The sequence below is a fragment of the Hibiscus syriacus genome, unplaced genomic scaffold (assembly GCF_006381635.1).
Source record: "Hibiscus syriacus cultivar Baekdansim isolate YM2019G1 unplaced genomic scaffold, ASM638163v2 tig00110610_pilon, whole genome shotgun sequence".
In the NCBI taxonomy this organism is placed as follows: domain Eukaryota; kingdom Viridiplantae; phylum Streptophyta; class Magnoliopsida; order Malvales; family Malvaceae; genus Hibiscus; species Hibiscus syriacus.
Window position 1 is genome coordinate 296,424 of NW_024062800.1, and position 21,359 is coordinate 317,782.

Below are 21,359 nucleotides of genomic sequence, written 5' to 3' on the forward strand. Positions count from 1 at the left end.
ATGAGAGACCTTGTTAAAAAAAACCCTTCATACCCATCAAGCTACGAAAATAGCTTAACGAACATTAGAAGGAGGAAAAGAGTACCTCAAAATTTTATTCCTTAAATGCCAAGTACATCAAGAGTTCATTACAGCCATACACAATCAAAATACAACCTCAAAAATGACCAACAATATGCTGACATATCATCAAAAACCATATCCCTAACTTAGCAATACTTGCCCCACCTTACAAAACAACCCAGATATCCTATACACAGCAAAACAGTAGTCTGAACTACAAACAATTACCCAATTCCCGACTTTACAAGCTCGTCAGCCTTCCAATTGCAATATCAATGAATTTATTAGATGCCTATTTAGTAGTGAATTCGAAATTCTTATATAATTTTGGGTTTGATAAATACGTGTGTTTATACTTTTCAACTATATATTATATTGAATCTTTAACTTTTTATCTAGAACATGTGCATTTTATTCTTACCATTTACATAGCACATGAAACCCAAATTCGAATTTTCAAATTCTGTTTCCAAACAGACCATAAATATATTTGTGATTTTAGAATTCATATATTTATACCTTTCAAAATATAATCATATATTAAATCGTTCACTAAATTTATATATAATGCACGCATAAGACGATATGCAGGATAAAATAACAGAGGGAGATGTTGTAGTCCTACATGTTATAGCTAAGCACTAGTTGTTACCAGAGCACGAAATTTGACTTGACAGCGGAACCAAAGCCTAAGAAATTGGGAAGGGGAGTAAGGTATCGAATCCCTACGTTGTATAAATCTACCTAGTTTTGGAGGTGGGTTCACCATTTGGGCTAAGGCACCAAGTGTTGGTTATTGATTCTGTCAGTTAAAATCCCCCAAGTATTAGGCTGTTAGGTTTAGTTTTTAAATTTCAAATTTGAAGAAAATAAAGTGAGGAATGAAAATTCAAGAGAGTTTAGTTTCTCTAAAACTCACATGGTATCAGTCTAGGATTACCGTTCCTATTTCTCTTCTATGGCTCCATCCTCTTCCTCGGAAATTAACTCCGGCTGATTCTTCTACCTCTATAACAGTACACAAATTGCTGGGCCATAATTACCTTCAATGGTCCTAATCAGTGAAGATGTACATCACTGGCAGAGGCAAACTTGGCTACATCACAGGTGGCACTGAAAAACCTGGTGAAACCGATCCTGGTTATGAAATATGGCTTCAAGAAAACATTTTGGTTATGTCTTGGTTGATCAACACAATGTCTCCTGCAACTGGCGAAAATTTTCCTCTATCCCACTACTCGTGAAATCTGGAGTGTTGTCAAAGAGACGTATTCCAGCGCCGATAACATTTCTGAGTTATTTGGTATTGAAAGCAAAGTCTCCGACCTAAGGCAAGAAGTTACCCAGTATTATAACACATTGAACAGATATTGGCAGCAAATCGATCTGTATGAAAGCTCATGCGTGGACTTGTTTGATCGGTGGTGCTCTCTACAAGAAGATAGTGAACCAGAAACATATTTTCCAGTTTCTCAATGGATTGCATAAGAGTTTGGATATTGTTCATGACCGAATTCTCAGCACCAAACCTCTTTCTTCCATTGGTGAGGTGTTTTCCGAGGTTCGGCGTGAAGAAAGTCGTTGAACACTAATGATGATCGAATTTTCCCTAACTGAAGCTTCTGCTCTGCTAACGCATTCTGCCTCTTCCTGAAAACAAAAACCTGGTTAGCCGTGGTGTGATCATTGTCGCCGAGCAGGCCATCTAAAGGAGAATTGCTGAAAACTACATGATCGACCTGCTGATTTGAAACCACAATGCCAACGGCCACTACAGAATCTTTCCTCCAATGTTGTGCAATCCGACTCATCTCTCAATTTCAATTAGCAGCAGCTTGAAGAATTAAACCAATTGATTCGAAGAAATTTGTCTTGTGTTGACCAAACTCCTGCGACCATGAATCCATCTGGTAGTGCTCTCTTCCTAACCAATATTTCCCCGTTTTCTTGGATTGTGGACTTGGGTGCTACTAATCATATGACAGGAAATCGAAATTTGTTCACCGATTTCATGCAGCCTACGGTTCAACGATTTGTTAAGACTGTTGATGGCTCCTTAACGGCTGTGGAAGGCACTGGCACAATGGTTGTTAACGAGAACCTTGTGCTCCAATATGTTTTATATGTTCCTAAACTAGATTGCAACCTTTTGTCTCTTAGTAAATTGTGTACAGATCTGAACTACCTCACTAATTTTCGTTTTCATGGTTGTACTTTTCAGGAAACGGACTCGGAGATGGTGATAGGCAGTGCTGATCTGTGTAGTGGGCCATACATTCTTGAAGGTTGTTCTCCTCCTCAAAGACAAGCTCGATCACGTTGTTCTTCTACTTCTTCTGTTTGTTTCTCTTCCACTTTACCATCTTTAAATTTGAATGACATTATGTTGTGGCATTTTCGCCTTGGTCACCCAAACTTCCGTTTCCTGCAAAAGTTGTGAAGATACTAATTTTTTACCCATATTATTATTATTATTATTATTATCATTATTATTATTATTATTATTATTATCATTATTATTATTATTATTAAATATATATTTACATATATAAATAATTAATTACAGGCCTAATTATAACTGGACCGGCCCAGTTACACACAACCAGAACCGGCCCAGACCCAAAAGGAAACCCTAAACCAATTTAGGGTTTCAGTTAGGGTTTCCTAACCCTAATCCCATGCTCAGCCGCCTCAGCTTGCTACCGTTAGATCTGGCAAGATCCAACGGTCCAGATGGCTCCAGATGGAAACCCTAGGGTATGATACCCTAGGGCCACGCGGCCGCCGCTGCTGCTCTCGCCGCCTCCGCCGCTGCCACGTCCCAAACGAAGACTCCAGAAGACCCAGCTGCCCTCCACACGCCATGGCTAAGGGGTGAGTCACCACTGGTAGTCCGGTGACTCACCGAAATCCCCTCTTCGGACCGGTCCGATGGCCACACCGGTGGTGGCTATAAAAACCACCACCCGAACCTGAAAAAAAACCAACAGAGAAAAAAAAAGAGAGACAGAGCCGGAGAAAGAAAAAACAGAGAAACAATATAGAAAAAAAACTATTACCAACGATCTCAGTCAACATCCCACAACCAGCAACCAAAAATAGAAGAAAAAGGAGGAGAGAAACATACCGAGGAAGCCGACCGCCGGATCTCACCAAAACCTTCGAAAAACCGAAGGTATTTTTTTTAGATTTGCTCCGATTGGGAGCCGTTTAAAGGAAAAGATCATCGGAACCGTCATTAGGACGGTCCGATCTACGTTTCGATGTAAAAAAAAAAATTTTCCGGCCACCGAAGACGGTGGCCGGCGGCGGTGGTTGGCGGCGGACGAACGTCGGCTGACGGTTGCCGGCCGGTTGGCTTCTCTCTGTTTTAGAGAGAAGCGAGAGAAAATTTCTCTCTCTCAGAGAGGAGAGAGAGAGGGAAAATGAAGAAATGTAGCTGGCCCTTCGGTCCAGCCGGTTTTGGACCTTATATAGGCCTTCCCGAACGACGTCGTTTCGGGAAGGACTATGCGCGTAATTAGACAATAGTTAAACCCCGTCCGCCGTCCTCCTAACTTGTAAAATTTACATTTTAGTCACTAAATCAAATTTATAATATTTTTAATTCAGTCTTCGAATTTCAATTTTATTCATTTTAGTCCTTTATATTAAAATAATATATTTAGGATAAATAACAGATTTAATCCCTTAATTTTAATAAATAATATTTTAATCCCTAGTTTATATTTTAATTTATTTTATTAATATCCGAATTTTAGATAATTTTTTTTAGTCACTAAATTATTAAATAAGAAAATAGCATGTTTAATCCCTGTAATTCTGATTAATTATGAATTAAGGTTTTTTAATTTCACTATATTTTAGTCATTTATTTTAAGTATTTTTTTATTGCTTTTAAATATATAGTTATAATTGTAATTTTTTTTATTTGTTTATATATTTAAATGTTGTTATAAATATATAATAAATAAATATTTATTTTAAATAAATTATTTTAATATTTAGTTTTCAATATCAAAAAGGACAGTCTTAATACAACTGGATGTCCTATTCTGATATTTTAAAATTAAAAATTAAACAATATTATTTAAATTAATATTTATCAATATCAAAGAAAAGAGCTGTCTTAAGGCACCTAGAAGTTCTTTTCTGATATTTTTAAATAAATAAATATTTTTTTATATAATTTTGAAATAATAGGATTATAAATTAAATATATTTTTGAATTTTTAAATTTTAATAAATAGAGACAATTTATAATTAAAAAGTACCAATTTTGGGCGTTGTAGGGGTGTTAATCCTTCCCTAAACGTAACCGACCACGAATCCTTTTTATTATTAAAAAGAACGAATTTTTGGTTATAAAACGCAGATCAGTTCATTTTTTTTAATTGATGTTTTCTTAAAACTCTTTTAAAGAAAATAATTTTTAGGTATTCGACCTACCTGATCCAAAAGGTCGATGGCGACTCTCAAATTATTTTCAAAAATATTTATTCACATCAATTTCCATGCCAAGTATAATATTTCGTGCCCGGACGAAAACCGGTTACGACAGCCTGGCGACTCCGCTGGGGAATTGTCAAACTTTAAAATCAATTATAAATTGTCTCTATTAATTAAAAATTAAAAATTCATACATTTAATTTTTAATTCTTTCTTTTCAAAATTTTTATATATACTTATTATTTTTCATAATATTTATATTTTTTTTATTAATATTTCATTTTATTTGCAAATATTTTATTTCATTAATTATTTTTTCTGTTAGAGGTTTGAACATTTCTCCTCACACACAACACTTGCATTGCATAACATAAAGCTCTATAATTGAGTTTGTCCCTTTTAAGTGAGAGTGAAAGCGACGTCTTCGTGAGAATTTATTCTCCGTGTCAGACCTAGCAAGTAACTTTCGGGGTTCATATGCTCTATGTCTTCGTGAGAATTTATTCTCCGTGTCAGGCATAGAGAAATGTATCCCCTCGAATTGAACTCGATCCATTTTAGTCTGTGATGGACTAGGGTTGAGGGTTAGCAACCCAAGGGGGCACTAACAAGGACAATTCAGGTACCTTTATTCTTAGATCTGAAACCTTGCATATAAAAAACCCTAGAAACCCTTCCGATCTGAAGTCATGCCAAAATTTTGTCTAAAATAGGTGTACACACAGGAGAAATGAATTCTAACTTTCTAGTTTATTTATTTTACTGATTAAATTACATGTATATTTAAATTATTTAAAGCATGTTTAAATAAAAAAATATTTATGTAAATGTTATTATTGAATTTTTTTATTATGTAAACTAATTTATTTTCTTTTTTGTGTTCTTTATTTTTGTTTGCATAGCATCATACAGGATAAAAGGCATTGATCCTTGTGTTAATTGTCTCATTGGAAAGCCTTCATCTATGGATAAAAAGTGTTCAAATCAAGTAATTCTAAACTCAGAAGTAAGACAGTGGGCTGAGGACTTACAAAGACAAGAAGGAGACAGTCTGCAGGATGATTATGTATCTGACTTGGCCAGTTATGCTCCAGTTTCACTAAAAGAATGATATGCAAGATTTGCGAAGCATTTGGGAAAGTTGGGATTCAAACAAAAAATTGCAGTTTTATCAGACTTACGGAGACATCCCATATTTGCTCTATGTTGAAGTTGATGATGAATTACTCAGAGCTCTAATTCAATTCTGGAATCCAGGGTACAATTGCTTCACTCTCAATAAAGAAGACTTGGTCCCTACTATTGAAGAATACACAACTTTGCTACATATAGATGGGGCTTTGGAGAATCGAATCTATTCAAAGTCAATTAAAACTCAACCCTTTCGAGTTAAATTAGCAAAGATTGCCGGGGTACGAGAAGAATGGGTGGCATCCTGTACAAAACAAAAAGGCGAAAGCGAAGGCATTGCTTGGACCAACATTAAAGAAATTATTCAGAGTCATCCAGATATTAAAGTACGATTCGATTTATTTGCTCTGGGTATGTATGGTATGGTCATCTTCCCAAAAGTATTGGGATATGTTGAAGCTGCAGTGGTAGATTTGTTTGAACAGCTACCGAAAAAGATTAATCCTGCTTCTGCAATCTTAGCAGAGACCTTCAGATCGTTAAATGCTTGTAGAAAGATAGGAGGTGGACGATTCTCAGGGTGTACCCAGTTGTTATATGTTTGGATCCGTAGTCATTTCTGGAGGACAGAAAAGGTTTCATACCGACGTTTTAATACGGATTATTCACCATTAAAAGAATTTCTGGAGCAGGAATGGCCGAAAGAAATTAAGAAGGATATGTGGATTAATGCCTTTAGAAATCTGCAAAGCAATGACATTGTTTGGCGAGCCCCGTGGCAAATCCAAAGGGAATTCTTTTACAAATGTGGAAATTACAACTGGATAATGTTGCTCGGATTATGGGGAGGAATTGGATATGCACCACTTCTGGTCATAAGACAGTATGAAGGTCGTCAATTTGTACCTGTTACTGCTGGATTACAGTCATCTGAGTTCACATTTCACAGAAAAAATTATAAAAGAAACATCATGGAAGCCGTTACAGCTTGGAAAACAACTTTTTGTATCCGAGCTAAAGCAGCAAAAGAAATGCTAACTCCTGATTATGAAGAATGGAGATCTGCCAGGAAAAATGAAAATATTCCTCTACCAGATCAAAAAGAGGATATCTCTATGGAAGATCGCATTAAGGTGGTTCCATCAGAGATTGAAATCCTGAGAGCTGAGTTTAAAGCAGAAAGAGAAGGCTGGTCGAAAGAATTAGAGCAAATGAGACAAGATAAAGCTATGTTGGGTGTGGACATTGACTTGCATTCATCACAATGTGCAATGTTGAGAAAAGATAAAGAAAAAGGTGATGATGAATTCAGAGCATTACAGAAAAATTACCAGGAGTTATATAAATCCCGGAAAGCATCAGGATCAAGCCAATCAATGATACAGATGACTAGAGAGTTGAACATCGAGAAAAGACGAGTTGAAGATTTGAAAGGAAAGAATAGCAGTCTACTCAAAAGCCTTGAGAAAGGAAAGCAAAAAATGGAAGATTTTGAGGTCGACAGAAGAGAGCGAATTATAAAACACAAGGCTGAACACCGCGAGATCATGAATGAAATACAAAGAGAAAGGGATCGAGCCAAAGATTTAGAAGAAATGAAGAATGACATCTTTAATAAATTTGAAGGTGAGAAAAATATCATGTTCAAGGGATTTGAATCTGAAATGAACCAGTTGATTGTTGAACTTGAAGTCAGAGGCCAAAAGATGGAAGAATCCAATGTTGAAAAAGAAAAATGGGAGCTGGAAAGAAAAAATTTCAACACCAGACTTGAGGTAGAGCAGGAAGTGGCTAGAAATTAGATGCAAAGATGCAGAAACAAGGATGTTCAAATCCAGAAGCTTAATCAAAGAACGCAAGAAGCACGAACAAAACTTGAAGAAGATCTGGATCAGTCTAGAAATAAAAACTCAGAGTTTAATGCTTACATTTTGCAACTTGAGGAATCATTGTTTCAAGAAAATGTTCGTCTAGGACCTAATGACCTCAAAGAAAGTAATGAGGAAAATGCTTCACTGCGAAGACGCATTATAGATCTTGAAAAAATTCTGCACAATTGTCAAGTCAGAATCACTGAGTTAGAGCAAACTCTTGAAGGAACGAATGAACAATGGCAAAAGTCAACTGAGTTCTATGTTGAAAGAAGTGAAGAAAGAAGTAATATGGTGTTCGAGGCCATGGTTCAAATGAGCGAAGTTGCTAGATATGTTGGGGAACTAGCTGTTGAAGCCAAAATAATTGAGCATCAAGTTGATCCAGTTTCTAAGTACGGAAAGAAGGTGTCATGGTTAATGAAAGAAGTTAGAGCTTAATAGGAAAGCTATGCCTTATCTGTAGTTATGAAATATTATAAAGAAACTTTTGTATGCCGATGAAAGTTGTTCTATGACAGTTAACTTTTTGGGATCAATGTTTTTTTGCATACATACATTTTGCATACATTCATCATTCATTTCATAATTTTCTTTATGAATAATTTTATTATTTTATTTTATTAAGATAAAATTCATTAATTAAAATTTGAGAAAAAATAATAATATTAAAAGATTTCTCAATCGCAGTTATTCTGGCCAAAAGAGAAATATAACATCACTACGGTACTAGACAAGCTACTAAGAGAATTATGGAGGATAAAATACAGCGTATTGAGGAACAACATCATAAAGAACAAGAAAATGAGAATGAAGCTGGAAAAATTGAAGCCAGTATTGCAAATTCACAAGACAGTATGATGAAGAAAATAGAGGACATGTTTAAAAGGCAGGCTATCAGTGGAAAAATGCAGGAAAATCCTGTATCTTTCGACCAAGACCCATATCCTCTAGGTTTTCCACCAGAACCAATTTATTACTCTGGTACTACACCTATACAAATCAATGCTCGTACATCTGCATTACAAGAAGCCAAACCACATGAAGATCAACAAATGAATCCTGCATCTTCAAGCAAAAATCCGCTTATATCCGATGTAAAAATAGGGGATCTTAATACTGAGCATTTGATCCCAGATTTGAATGAGCTGAATGAGAAACAAAAAGTAAATGAAGAACTGACCAGACAGATCAAGAACTTAGAAGAACGAATGAAATCCGTGGAAATAACTGAATCATTCTATGGGTTTGATGCTAGTGAGTTGAGTTTGGTTCCAGACCTAATCCTCCCCATCAAGTTCAAAGCTCCCGAATTTGATAAATATGTCGGTACTACATGCCCTTCATCCCACATTACTATGTTTTGTCGAAGAATGGCAGGATATGTGAAGGATGAGAAATTGTTAATTTACTACTTCCAGGATAGTTTGACAGGACCGGCTTTAAAATGGTATACTCAATTGACCAAAGCCAACATTAGATCCTGGAAAGATTTGGCTAAAGCATTTTTAGAGCAGTATCGCCATGTAACAGACATGGTCCCTGATAGATGGACTCTCCAAAATTTGGAGAAAAAGAATAATGAAACATTCAGACAGTATGCCCAGAGATGGCGTGACACAGCGGCCCAAGTTCAACCACCTTTGTCAGAAAAAGAGGCCATAGTAATATTTGTTCATACCTTGAAGGCTCCTTATTTAAATCATCTAATGGGGAATGCAACCAGAAATTTTGCAGATTTGGTCATTTCTGGAGAACTCATTGAAAATGTCTTGAAAAGTGGCAAAATTGAATCAAATGAGGGGTCTAGTTCCAAAAGACCTATGTACCGGAAAAAGAGAATGAAGTCAACAATGCAAATTCTTACAACAAAGATTCATCGAAAAGTGTTACAATAACCCAGCCAAGGGTTAAGAAAGAGGAAACAAACACTAATCGAGCAGAGTCTAGAGGATCTCGAAAGGAAAATGAAAGGTTGTCTTTTACACCTTTACCAGTACCATATGCCGAGATCTATGATTCGCTATTAAAAGCAGATGTCATACGGCCCTATCCTTTGGTTCCCATGCAACCACCATTCCCTCCTTGGTATGATACAAAGGCACACTGTGTTTACCATGAAGGAATCACGGGTCATTCTATTGAAAACTGTTTGACATTCAAAAGGGTGGTTCAAAATTTGATCAACACTGGGAAGTTGGAATTCAATACACCATCTGCATCAAATCATCCATTGCCAAATCATGGAGATAAAAACGTGAATGCAATTCACGAAGAGAACAGAAAGAAAGCAAAAACTGACATTTCTGAAATTAAATCTCTGTTTGTTTGGGTATTCCAACAACTCTCTTTAGCCGGTATAATTCCACAACAATTCAGGCCAAAGCAGAATGAAGGCAAGAATTATTGTGAATATCATCAGGAGAAAGGGCATAAAATTCAACTATGTCCTGAATTTAGGGATTTGGTGCAAAAATTGATGAACAACAGAGAAATAGAATTCTTTGAAGAAGACCAGGGAAAAAAGAAATGATGTTTGCTCATCAGAGGATTCTAAACCGGGTCAAATAATAATGATCCTGTGATCATTAATGTGAAATCATCTACGGTGATTCCTGCACCAATAAAGCCGAAAGTAGTTATCACGCTCCTTACCATTTCCATATAAAGATACCCGCAGGGTACCTTGGAATTATACTACCAATGTTTCAAGGTAGGAGGATCTGTTTTCTAGAAAAAACAAGAGAAAATACAGAGTTTGGGTACAACATCGACGTCTGATGCAGTAAGCGAAGTCGGTTTCTTTACGAGAAGTGGGAGATGTTACTCTCCCGAAACATCCAATGCTTCAGAACAAGTGAAAGCAAAAGGAAAAGCCATGGCAATACCTCAGAAAGTATTTGAGGATGAATCCCTTCCAGCATTTAATGAGCCTGTGACAGAAAACAAGCCCAAGAATTTTTGAAATTCCTGAAACATAGTGAGTATAGTGTGGTTGAACAACTACACAAACAACAAGCGAGAATTCTATTCTTGATCTCTTGATGAATTCAGAAGCACATAGAAATGCTTTGATGAAAATCCTCAATCAAACATTTATCCCCGAAGATATCCCTCAATAAACTTGACAGAATTGTGGGATATAGCCGCTGACAATTACATAACGTTCACAGATGAAATACCGGAAGGCGGAATGGGGTCAGTAAAAGCTTTGAACATCACAACACATTGTCATGGTCATGTGTTGCCAGGAGTATTGATTGACAATGGATCCGCTCTCAACTTGATGCCTCTAGTCACACTTCAAAGAATGCCTCTGGATCAATCACACATGAAGAGTTTCAGAATGTAGTACGCATTTGATGGTACTCAAAAAGAGGTGCTTGGGAAAATGGAAATACCGTTGTTAATTGGACCAGTCGTGTACAATATTGACTTTGTGGTGATGGACATCCACCCTACATATAATTGTCTATTAGGGAGGCCATGGATTCATTCAGCAGGAGCCGTTCCTTCTTCATTACATCAGAAATTGAAATTTGTTGTTGATGGACAACTAATATGTGTAGGAGCTGAAGAAGAAATCATTGCGTCGGTAACAAGTGATGTTCTATATATCGACACCAATGATGATGCTCTTGAATGCTCTTTCCGAGCTCTTGAATTTGTAAATGCTCTTGAATGCTCTTTCCGAGCTCTTGAATTTGTAAATGCAACCTTTATTGCAGAAGGAAGCAAAATTCCATATCCCAGATTGTCTGATTGCACCAAGATGACGGTACGACAAACTTTAGGCATCGGAGCTAAAGCTGGGAAAGGTCTAGGAAAGAATCTTCAAGGGATTTCAGTTCCTATCAGTATAAAGATGAAAAAAATACCGTTTTGGGCTGGGGTTTAAGCCCAATCTTCAGCAAAAGAACAAAGAGATGAAAAGAAGATGTGAAGACAGAAAGGCAAAATTGAAAGGGGGAGAAATCCTTTGGAAACACATGTCTTTCCCACAATTGAAGACCACATTCAGATCAAGGGGAACAATTAATGTAGAACAGCAGCTTGTTGAAGCCTTTAAAGAAGAAAAGTTGACGAAAGATCAAGACATAGTTGAAGAAGCTATGAATGGACTATTTATCAACATGATCATGAATGACAACAAGACTGGCAAATACTTGGATAAGATTCGCCCATGTTTTCCTGGAGAAACACTCAACAATTGGACCACTGAAGATCTTCCTATAGTTTTTAATATTAACGCAGAGTAATATTCAGAACTAATCTTTATGTTTAGCTCAAAAATATGAAAACTTTTTGTTATCTTGTAAAAGAAATTATGTTAAATATAAGGAATGTTCTTTAAAATTTTCATATGGCAATCATTCTTTACATTTTCTTACATTTTTACATTTATTTATTTCATAAATTTACTATATTCTTTCAGAAATATGTCCGACTTAAATTTGCAGGTGTCACAGTGTTAATAGCATGTTTATTCCTAAATTTAATCCAGTGATAAATTTAGAGCAGCCTATATGTCTGGAAGAAATCAATGGGTGTGAGGATGAACTGGAATGTGATGTTCCTACTGAACTATTAAGATTGGTAGAAAAGAAGACAAACAAATTCTACCCCACAAAGAGAGAGACTGTGAATTTGGGAACAGATGAAGAAATAAAAGAGGTGAAAATTGGTACTACTCTTACAATCCAGATCAAACAAGAATTGATAAATCTCCTTCAAGAGTTCAAGGATATCTTTGCCTGGTCTTATCAAGATATGCATGGTTTAAGCACAGATATAGTGATACACAAGCTTCCAATCAATCCAGAATATAAACCGGTCCAACAAAAGCTCAGACGAATGAGGCCAGAAATGTTGTTGCAAATCAAAGAAGAAGTGATGAAACAGATCAATGCAGGTTTCCTACAGGCATCTAAGTACCCAGAATGGGTAGCCAACATTGTTCCCGTACCAAAGAAAAATGGGAAAGTTCGAATGTGTGTGGATTACAGAGATCTCAACAAAGCTAGTCCGAAAGATAGCTTTCCCTTACCCCACATAGACACATTGGTGGACAATACTGCAGGGCACGCATGGTTTTCATTTATGGATGGATTTTCAGGATATAATCAGATAAAAATGAATCCTGTAGACATGGAAAAAACAACATTTATAACCATGTGGGGCACATTCTGTTATAAAGTGATGCCATTTGGATTGAAAAATGCAGGGGCAACGTATCAAAGCCATGGTAACTTTGTTTCATGACATGATGCACAAAGAGATTGAAGTATACGTAGATGACATGATTGCCAAATCCCGAACTGAAGAAGAACATATTCAAAATCTAAGAAAGCTTTTCCAGAGATTGAGGAAGTATCAATTAAAACTCAACCCCGCAAAATGCACTTTTGGGGTAACTTCCGGGAAACTTTTGGGATTTGTGGTCAGCAAAAAAGGAATTGAGATTGATCCAGATAAAGTAAAAGCAATTCAAGATCTTCCACCACCCAATACAAAAAAAGAAGTTCGAGGCTTTTTGGGAAGATTAAATTATATATCTCGGTTCATTTCTCAATTAACTGACAAATGTGATCCAGTGTTCAAATTACTTCGAAAGAACAATCCTGAAGTCTGGAATGAAGAATGTCAAGAAACTTTGGATATTAAGAACATTTATCCAATGCCCCAATTTAGTATCACCAATGCCTGATAGACCATTAATTCTCTACTTGACGGTCTTCGAAAATTCGATGGGATGTGTACTAGGACAGCATGATGAATCTGGAAGAAAGAAAAAGCTATTTATTATTGAGCAAGAAATTTACTGATGGTGAAATTCGATATCCACCAATACAAAATTATGTTGTGCTTTGGTGTGGACTACTCGAAGACTCAGACAATATATGTTATACCATACTACTTGGTTGATATCAAACTTGATCCTTGAAATTCTTAATGGAATCACCAGCTTTGACAGGCAGAATGGCTAGATGGCAGATGTTATTATCTGAGTTTGATATTATATGTCAACCAAAAGCAATAAAGGTGTAATAGTTGATTTTCTGGCCAGTCGTGTATCAAATGATTATCAGCCTTTGAACTTCAATTTTCCCGATGAAGATTTGTTGTGCATATCCATGAATGAAGAAGTCAAAACAAATGATGCATTGGTAACTTGGAAGCTTTACTTTGACGGAGCATCTAATGCTTTGGGACGAGGAATCGGGGCAGTGTTAATTTCTCCGAAAATGTTTTATCCCTTACAAGTAGACTGGAGTTCTTTTGCAAATAATATGGCGGAATATGAAGCTTGTGTCATGGGATTGAAAGCAGCTATAGAAAAAAATCAAATGTCTCAAGATATATGGAGATTCATCTTTGGTGGTGTATCAATTGCGAGGAGAATGGGAAACAAAAGATCCAAATTGTTGGAATACCGAAATTTACCCTCGAATTAGTGAAAGAATTTGAGAGAGTTACATTCAATTCTCCTCGAGAATAAAATCAAATGGCAGATGCTTTGGCTACATTAGCTGCAATGTTTCAGGCAACTAAGAAGTTGATATGATGCCAATCAAATGCAAGTTTATGAATTCCTGCACATTGTTATAGTGTGGAGAAGAGGTAGATGGTAAACCATGGTATCATGATATCCTGCAATATATCAAAAATCAAAGTTATCCACCAAATGCATCGGAAATTGATAAAAGAACCTTGAGAAGAATGGCTGCTGGATATTTTCTTGATAGCGAGATTATGTATAGAAGAAGCAATGATCAAATGCTATTGAGATGTTAAATACCAGCGAAGCTCGAAACGTCATTGAAGAAGTACACAGTGGAATATGTGGAACACATGTAAATGGTCTTTCCATGGCCAGAAAAATAATGAGATGGATACTATTGGGCTACTATGTACACAGATTGCATTGATTATGCAAGGAAATGTCATAAATGCCAGATATATGCAGACAAGATTCATGTACCCCCATCTCCTTTACATGTAATGACAGCACCATGGCCATTTTCTATGTGGGGAATAGATGTCATTGGTGCAATCACACCAAAAGCATCGAATGGACATTGTTTCATCCTTGTGGCAATTGATTATTTTACCAAATGGGTTGAAGCTGCTTCATATACCAATATTAAGAGGTCCACAGTCTGCAAATTCATAAAGAAAGAGATAGTTTGCCGGTATGGTCTACCAGAAAGGATTATTACAGATAATGCTCTGAACCTGAACAACAAAATGATGACCGAACTTTGTGCACAGTTTAAGATCAACATGCAAACTCAGTGGCATATCGTCCAAAGATGAATGGGGCAGTTGAAGCAGCAAATAAAAACATCAAGAGAATCATTACAAAGACAACTGAAACTTACAAAGATTGGCACGAGAAGTTACCTTTTGCTCTATATGCATACCGAACTACTGTTCGAACATCTACTGGGGCAACGCCTTTTTCTTTAGTCTACGGGATGGAAGCAGTCTTACCAATTGAAGTTGAGATTCCATCGCTTCGAATATTGAGAGAAATAAAATTGGATGAATCTGAATGGATCCAAGCTAGATTTGATCAATTGAACCTTATTGAGGGAAAAGATTGAAAGCTATTTGCCATGGACAGATGTATCAAAAACGGATGATAAAGTCTCATGACAAAAAGTACATCCAAGAGAATTCCAGAGGGTGACTAGTACTAAAAAAGATCTTGTATACATAAAGATTTTCGTGGGAAATGGATGCCTAATTGGGAAGGGCCATACATTGTAAAAAGGCCTTTTCCGGAGGAGCATTGATCTTAACAGAAATGGATGGAAAAATTCTGAAAAATCCAATAAATTCGGATTCTGTCAAGAAATATTATGCTTGAGAAAAATGAAGAAAAAAGAAAAGAAAAAAAAAGAAAAAAAAAGAAAAAAGAAAAAAGGGGGGGTCAAGGTGAAAACCCGCAAAGGGCATCTTGTAACCAAAGGGAGGATTTGAGTTGAAAACCTGAAAAGGCGGCTCAAATGCAGGTTGATATTAGGCATCTGGCAATTGAACTCTCTTAAGATTTGACAGTTTGGAAGAAACTTCACATCTACAAGCATTTCAACAACGTTTGAGATCTTCCAGACAAAAGCTTACATCATTTCTCTAAATTGTGTCAACTTGATTAATTTCGAATACTTAGCTTATAATTGTTGAGACATTTGATTTTATCATTCTTATGCTTGCCATAACTTTGATACAATTCTATTTATTTCAAGTTCAATTTATTTGAGATTCATTTATTTTTGAAAATTCAATTTATTTTTTCTATTGAATTAACATAATTTTGAAATAATTTAAAGATTTCTGAATATTACTTTATGTTAATACTTTTAAATACATGGAATATAAAGTAAGCAAATCATCACCATCTTAAAGCCATGAACATCAAGATTGTTATACGGGATGTTACCGACAACAAGGTCGAATCCGCCAAATCTACTCATCAATTGCTCCAACTAATCACCATTCAGTTCTTCCACATTTGTTTTCAAAGATATACTAAGACAATAAAAGGCGATCTTTGCAGCACTGATTCTAGCAAAAAGAAACAAGACATTGATATCACTGGGAAACATATCTCTATACAGATCCTTGTGTATGGTTTTTAAGGAAATCTAGAAGCATTTCCACCTCATCAGGTTCAAGTGGAGCAACTTTATTCCTTCCAACCCATACTAGATTACATTTTCAGCACTCATCAAGAACATACTTCTGGACACTCGAAGGTGGCTCATTGTCATAAGCTTCAAGAGCCTTACAGATCTTTTCTGTCAATTTGGCACTTCCTGTACATGTTTATAAACAGTTCAACTTTGTTCTTGGATCCCAGAAAGGCCATCATTTCTTTGTCAATGGAAAAGCATCAGCACATGGAGGAAGCAGAATAAAGAGAAAATCTGTTCTTAATTGGCAAAATTATGAATATAGCCCTTTTCAGTGTAGTAGCATGGAAATGCTTCGAATCTACAAATTCTGGCTCTACATCGAATAAGCATTGTGATATCCTAGTCCAAACATTAAATGAAAGATGAATTTGCCAATAGCATCTTCTGGAAGTGTTCTTTGAGTTATCTGATCTGGTTGGACAGAACCAATCATTGAATTTAGAAGATGAATTTGCCAATAGCATCTTCTGGATGTGTTCTTTGAGTTATCTGATCTGGTTTGGTAAACCAATCATTGAATTTAGAAGATGAATTTGCCAATAGCATCTTCTGGAAGTGTTCTTTGAGTTATCTAATCTGGTTTGGTAGGAACTACAGAACCAATCATTGGAATTAAAAGATGAACTGCATGATCGTCTTCATTAAAAAGTTTCTTTTCAAGCTTCTTTTGCTTATTCCTTTCCCAAAAATCATAGTCCAGGTTTTGCCTTTTCTTGTAATTGGGATCATCACATAATGGCTTCCCATCTTTTACCGGAAGAAGTGCGTCAGCATCTTTAGTCATTTGAGCAGCACATATAAAATCTATCAATTTTGCAATTGATGAATCTGGACCCCATTTCTCCAGGGCTATTTGAAGTTTCAGCTTCTGAGAATCCCATTTCTGTCAAGTATAACAGTTTATTCTCTTCATCAGAATCAGAATTCAAGATTTCTCGGTATTAGAAGAATTATCGATATCTGTGAAATCATCTTGAAAGGTCACTTCATAATCAGATGAGTTGTTATCAGAATCAACATGTTGCCTGAATGCAAGCTTTTCAAGAGCCTATACTATTGAGTTTTATTCTCAAGAGGTTTTGTGACATTATATCTACATTTGTCAAAGATGATAGATTCTCTGATTTGAAGAAGAAAGATCTATTGGGTTTTTACAATTGAAGAAATACTCAATTCACCAGTCTGAAATCAAATAAATTAACATTCATGCATCATATTTTAGGTGGTTACAAAAATAGGTGCATTTTCATTCATTTTCATCTATGTTGAATTTTTAACAAGAATTTCAAAGATTTTAGCAAAGATTCAAATCTATCATTTGATGGATTATCTTTTCCAGAGAAGGTTCATAATGAGAAGAACTCATCATCTGAAGGAGGAAGAAGAAGTTCATAATGAGAAGAATTTGTTCAACCTTTTGTCTGAATTCATCACTTGATGGATTATTTTTGCCAAAGAAGTTCATAATGAGAAGAACTCATTTGAAGAAGGAAGAAGAAGTTCATAATGAGAAGAATTTGTTCAACCTTTTATTTGAATTCATCAAATTGATGGATTAGCTTTTCCAGAAGAAGTTCATAATGAGAAGAACTCATTTGAAGAAGGAAGAAGAAGTTCATAATGAGAAGAATTTGTTCAACCTTTTATTTGAATTCATCAAATTGATGGATTAGCTTTTCCAGAAAAAGTTCATAATGAGAAGAACTCATCTGAAGAATGAAGAAGAAGTCCATAATGAGAAGAATTTATTCAACCTTTTGTCTGAATTCATCACTTGATGGATTATTTTTGCCAGAGAAGGTTCATAATGAGAAGAACTCGTCATCTGAAGAAGGAAGAAGAAGTTCATAATGAGAAGAACTTGTTCAACTTTTTTTTTGAATTCATCATTTGATGGATCAACGTTGCCAGGTAGAGTTCATAATGAGAAGAACTCGTCATCTGAAGAAGGAAGAAGAAGTTCATAATGAGAAGAACTTGTTCAATCTTTTGGAATTCATCATTGGATGGATCAACATTGCCAAGTAGAGTTCATAATGAGAAGAACTCGTCATCTGAAGAAGGAAGAAGAAGTTCATAATAAGAAGAACTTGTTCAATAATTCTATCACAGAAGGAGATAGATTAGCATCAGCCTTTCTAGAGAAAGTTCATAATGAGAAGAACTCATCAAAAGCTTATTCAACCTTTTGAATGACTCTATCACAGAAAGAAAGAGATCAGCATCATCCCCAGCAGAAAGTTCATAATGAGAAGAACTCATCTGAAGAAAGAGAAGAATTTATTCAATATCTCCATTATGATCAAGTGAAGCCAAATGGATAAAAAAATTTATTATCTTTTCATCTTTGCCCTATTCTTGTTAACACAAGAATGAGCAAAGAGGGGCAGCTGAAGATACTAATTTTTTACCCATATTATTATTATTATTATTATTATTATTATTATGATTATCATTATTATTATTATTAAATATATATTACATATAAATAATTAATTACAGGCCCAATTACAACTGGACCGGCCCAGTTACACACAACCAGAACCGGCCCAGACCCAAAAGGAAACCCTAAACCAATTTAGGGTTTCAGTTAGGGTTTCCTAACCCTAATCCCATGCTCAGCCGCCTCAGCTTGCTACCGTTGGATCTGGCAAGATCCAACGGTCCAGATGGCTCCAGATAGAAACCCTAGGGTATGATACCCTAGGGCCACGCAGCCGCCGCTGCTGCTCTCGCCGCCTCCGCCGCTGCCACGTCCTAAACGAAGACTCCAGAAGACCCAGCTGCCCTCCACACGCCATGGCTAAGGGGTGAGTCACCACTGGTAGTCCGGTGACTCACCGAAACCCCCTCTTCGGACCGGTCCGATGGCCACACCGGTGGTGGCTATAAAAACCACCACCCGAACCTGAAAAAAAACCAACAGAGAAAAAAAGAGAGAGACAGAGCCGGAGAAAGAAAAAACAGAGAAACAATATAGAAAAAAAACTATTACCAACGATCTCAGTCAACATCCCACAACCAGCAACCAAAAATAGAAGAAAAAGGAGGAGAGAAACATACCGAGGAAGTCGACCGCCGGATCTCACCAAAACCTTCGAAAAACCGAAGGTATTTTTTTTAGATTTGCTCCGATTGGGAGCCGTTTAAAGGAAAAGATCATCGGAACCGTCATTAGGACGGTCCGATCTACGTTTCGATGTAAAAAAAAAAATTTCCGGCCACCGAAGACGGTGGCCGGCGACGGTGGTTGGCGGCGGACGAACGCCGGCTGACGGTTGCCGGCCGGTTGGCTTCTCTCTGTTTTAGAGAGAAGCGAGAGAAAATTTCTCTCTCTCAGAGAGGAGAGAGAGAGGGAAAATGAAGAAATGAAGCTGGCCCTTCGGGCCAGCCGGTTTTGGACCTTATATAGGCCTTCCCGAACGACGTCGTTTCGGGAAGGACTATGCGCGTAATTAGACAATAGTTAAACCCCGTCCGCCGTCCTCCTAACTTGTAAAATTTACATTTTAGTCACTAAATAAATTTTATAATATTTTTAATTCAGTCTTCGAATTTCAATTTTATTCATTTTAGTCCTTTATATTAAAATAATATATTTAGGATAAATAACAGATTTAATCCCTTAATTTTAATAAATAATATTTTAATCCCTAGTTTATATTTTTAATTTATTTTATTATAATATCCGAATTTTAGATAATTTTATTTTAGTCACTAAATTATTAAATAAGAAAATAGTATGTTTAATCCCTGTAATTCTGATTAATTATGAATTAAGGTTTTTTAATTTCACTATATTTTAGTCATTTATTTTAAGTATTTTTTTTATTGCTTTTAAATATATAGTTATAATTGTAATTTTTTTTATTTGTTTATATATTTAAATGTTGTTATAAATATATAATAAATAAATATTTATTTTAAATAAATTATTTTAATATTTAGTTTTCAATATCAAAGAAAATGACAGTCTTAATACAACTGGATGTCCTATTCTGATATTTTAAAATTAAAAATTAAACAATATTATTTAAATTAATATTTATCAATATCAAAGAAAAGAGCTGTCTTAAGGCACCTAGAAGTTCTTTTCTGATATTTTTAAATAAATAAATATTTTTTTATACAATTTTGAAATAATAGGATTATAAATTAAATATATTTTTGAATTTTTAAATTTTAATAAATAGAGACAATTTATAATTAAAAAGTACCAATTTTGGGCGTTGTAGGGGTGCTAATCCTTCCCTAAACGTAACCGACCACGAATCCTTTTTATTATTAAAAAGAACGAATTTTTGGTTATAAAACGCAGATCAGTTCATTTTTTTTAATTGATGTTTTCTTAAAACTCTTTTAAAGAAAATAATTTTTAGGTATTCGACCTACCTGATCCAAAAGGTCGATGGCGACTCCCAAATTATTTTCAAAAATATTTATTCACATCAATTTCCATGCCAAGTATAATATTTCGTGCCCGGACGAAAACCGGTTACGACAAGTTGTTTCCTGCATTATTTATAAATAAAAAGTATCTTCTTTTACCTGTGATGTATGCCAACTTGCAAAACATAAACGATCATCTTTTCCATCTTCATTTTATCAACCGTCCCAACCTCTCTCTCTTATTCACATTGATATTTGGGGTCCATTGCCTATTCCTAATGTAACCGGGGCTAAATGGTTTGTTTCCTTTATTGATGATCACAACCACTTGGACGTATTTAATGAAAACCAAATCTGAAAATGAGAGTATTTTTCATACCTTTTATCATATGGTTCGAACCCAATTTGACAATCACATCAAAGTCCTTAAAAGTGACAATGACAGTGAGTTTTTTACAATGACAATTGGGTTCCTTTCTTAATGAAAAAGGCATTATTCACATTAGCTTGTGTGTTGATACTCCCCAAAAAAATGGGGTGGCAGAGAGGAAAAACAAGCACCTACTTGAGGTTTCCTATTCTTTGTTGTTTTCAGCCAATGTACCTAAACAATTTTGGGGCGAGGCCTTACTTACTGCTACCTACCTCATAAACCGCTTACCTAGCCAAATTTTGAGATTTCAAACACCAAAAGAGATGTTACTTCGAACATATCCATATTTTAAATCCATGGCTTGTACCCTTCTTGTTCGAG